Consider the following 3,292-nt stretch of genomic DNA (forward strand, 5'->3'; position numbering starts at 1 on the left):
ACCCCAGAAGCCTCCAATAGAGGACCAGCACTACTCATCAGCTACTGATACCAAAAATTCTTCTCAATCAGCAATACAGAAATAGAATTTGCTCAATCGATTTGTAGATTCACAGCAGGTGCTTGAAGGGTGAGATTATCCAGAAAGGAAGAACCAGAGGAAAAAAAAAACAGCAATACTGCTGTTAACCAGTAAAAGAGGTGCTATTTTACTTGTACATAAAAATGCAGAACTCTCAGTTACACACATTTGCAAATGTATGGTAAGCCACCCGCCCCGTCAAGGCACAACTTGCTAATCAGGTGGTCCTAACTCTAACCAATGAGAGTCCCTATTTGATTGCTAGTGGGGGAAATAATTATTTATGATGCAGACATGTACCACTACATATTGCCCCATAATATAATAATACAATAATATTGCCCCTTTAAAATAATGCAAAAATAAAATTTGACCCCATAAGTTATGCACATAAGTTTTGCACATAAGTTAAATACTGACTGTTTTTTCATGTACCACACAAATATCAACTTTAAATTTTAGTGTGCAAATAAGCTATCAAGTATTTGTGTGCTACATGAAAAAACAGTCAGTATTTAACTTATGTGCAAAACAGAAAACTCATTTACACCCCTTGCATTGTAACATGGTTTTTTCCAGGAGACTGAAATAAGAAGTTTCTCAAGTTAAGAGCCTTAATGAATCAGGCCCCAGATTCTGATTTGTTGCTATAGCCAACATCTCCACTTTTTTAAACCCGCAGCTTTATAAAATTACCCCTAAAAGTCTCTTTTTTGTTTAAAGTTCATAAAACTTCTTTTGATGAGTTTCCTTTCAATTTCATTGTTGTTGGTGAAAATGTATCTCAAAAATACTGAGAAAAATGTGTAAATGATAAGACTTATTGCAATGTCTAAAATCATATACACAATGTATTGCGCTCAATTACCAGAAGTGCATATGAACATGATCAAAATGTTAATGGTTAATAAACAGAAGACATACAATCCAGTCCTAATATTGGGTGATAATAAAATGCCAATATGTTAATAGTATTGTGATATATGGTCAAAAATTATATAATATAAAAACAATGTGTAAATAATGAGCTGATTATCCAACAACATTTGTAAGTGACCAGATGTTGAACATTATATATGTTATATAAATATTGGACCAAATATGTTGAAACCAGAAATTTATTAAATCGTTGCAGACTGAAAATACAATTATAACCACAAAATGAAAGGGGTGATCATTACAGAATAAACAATAATAAAGTCAATGATGAGTCCAAAAGGATTCCAGTTTAGAAACCTTGAGTGAAAATCCAATGGAATAGAAAGAAAAGCTACTGTCCAAATATCCCAATTATTTAAAAATTAATAAAATAAAAATAAAATCCAATGTTTGCAAAAATGCCTCTGATGAGGACTAAGTTTAAAACTGTACTCACAAAATCCGGGATCGCGGGATATGTGTATCAGAGTACCTGATCAGACATAAAAAGATCCGGGGACCGCGGTCCAGCTGTTAAGCAGACGGTGGGTCTCGATGTAGCTCACGGAGAAAGTGAGTGGAGAGAAATGCGGTAACCAGATCAGAGTGCGTTCCAAGGTGGAACGCAGAACCGGACGTCCTGTTGTGTCAATAATTGTGGGTGTGTCCAACGCGTTTCATCTGCATCGCAGATTTCTTCAGGAAATGTGAATAATAGGTGGGGCTTGATGAAGTCATTTTATAGTGCACTCATTGATTGGATAAAATGATTTCAATAGGATTTTGCATCCCATGATAGTAGGAAGTTTATGATCAAAAATTTCATCACATGTAGCACAAAGAATGTCATTTACATCATTCAATGCCCATGTGGCAAACAATATATTGGCCGCACCATTAGGCCTCTGAAGGTCAGAATTAGCGAGCACATCAGGAACATACGCAATGGTTTCGAGAAGCATCATCTCTCCAACCATTTCAAAATTGCTCATAAATGTGACCCAAAGGGGTTGACTTTTTTAGGCATCAAGAGTGTACATAACAACTGGCGAGGGGGAGATCAAATTAAAAACATCAATAGGGAAGAAACTAGACTCATTCTATTTTTTAACTCATTAACACCACGAGGACTTAATATGGAATATGACGTTTCATTATAACATGATGTTATTTCTATATACTGAAAATATCGCATTTAATCGGGAATAAGTTGATGATTTATAGTGCTTTTGTCTTCTTTGTCCCTTTGGGTATGGTATCTCCATATATACTACGGTCATACCACCCTGGAAATGCCCAACCCCGACCGAACTTGGAAGCCAAGCAGAATGGAGCTGGTCTAGTACTGGGATGGGTGACCTCCCGAGAACATCCGGTATAGTAGGATATATGTAGTAGATCCATCCCAATACGGTGATATTGAGCATCAAGGCACCTCATCTCTTATGTACCTATATATGCACACCTATGAATATTTAATTACTGTCTTTATAATATTGGTGAATGATGTTAATTATATATTCACTATTTAGACCTATGTTTCACCATCATGATAATGATTGTTGCAATATTTATACATGTATATGTATTTGGAATATAAACATATGTCAATCCAACACTAACCTTCTCCCATAGATTTAATATTGTTGGGTTAGATACATTCCATCTGTTTATTTTACACATCCTATAGAACATTATTATATACTTAAAGATTTTTATTTTCCGTTTAATTGGTAGAATGTGTAACAGCATTATGTCATTAGCGCTAAAATCTGTGCATACTTTGTAAGTAATACGTATATGCTTATTATGTATTATTGTATTTGCCAACCAAAACATACAAGCATACCTCGATATGAGTTAATTAAGGCTCACCAATGGATGCAAAATCCTATTGAAATCATTTTATCCAATCAATGAGTGCACTATAAAATGACTTCATCAAGCCCCACCTATTATTCACATTTCCTGAAGAAATCTGCGATGCAGATGAAACGCGTTGGACACACCCACAATTATTGACACAACAGGACGTCCGGTTCTGCGTTCCACCTTGGAACGCACTCTGATCTGGTTGCCGCATTTCTCTCCACTCACTTTCTCCGTGAGCTACATCGAGACCCACCGTCTGCTTAACAGCTGGACCGCGGTCCCCGGATCTTTTTATGTCTGATCAGGTACTCTGATACACATATCCCGCGATCCCGGATTTTGTGAGTACAGTTTTAAACTTAGTCCTCATCAGAGGCATTTTTGCAAACATTGGATTTTATTTTTATTTTATTAATTTTTA

General features: G+C 35.8%; 1 pseudogene; it reads left to right on the forward strand.

Moving 5' to 3' along the window:
* The first annotated feature begins 2,267 nt into the window (after positions 1-2,267).
* On the forward strand, positions 2,268-2,386 carry LOC142109453 (5S ribosomal RNA; annotated as a pseudogene).
* The last annotated feature ends 906 nt before the right edge of the window (positions 2,387-3,292 follow it).

This window comes from Mixophyes fleayi, chromosome 12, assembly GCF_038048845.1.
Source record: "Mixophyes fleayi isolate aMixFle1 chromosome 12, aMixFle1.hap1, whole genome shotgun sequence".
Taxonomy (NCBI): domain Eukaryota; kingdom Metazoa; phylum Chordata; class Amphibia; order Anura; family Limnodynastidae; genus Mixophyes; species Mixophyes fleayi.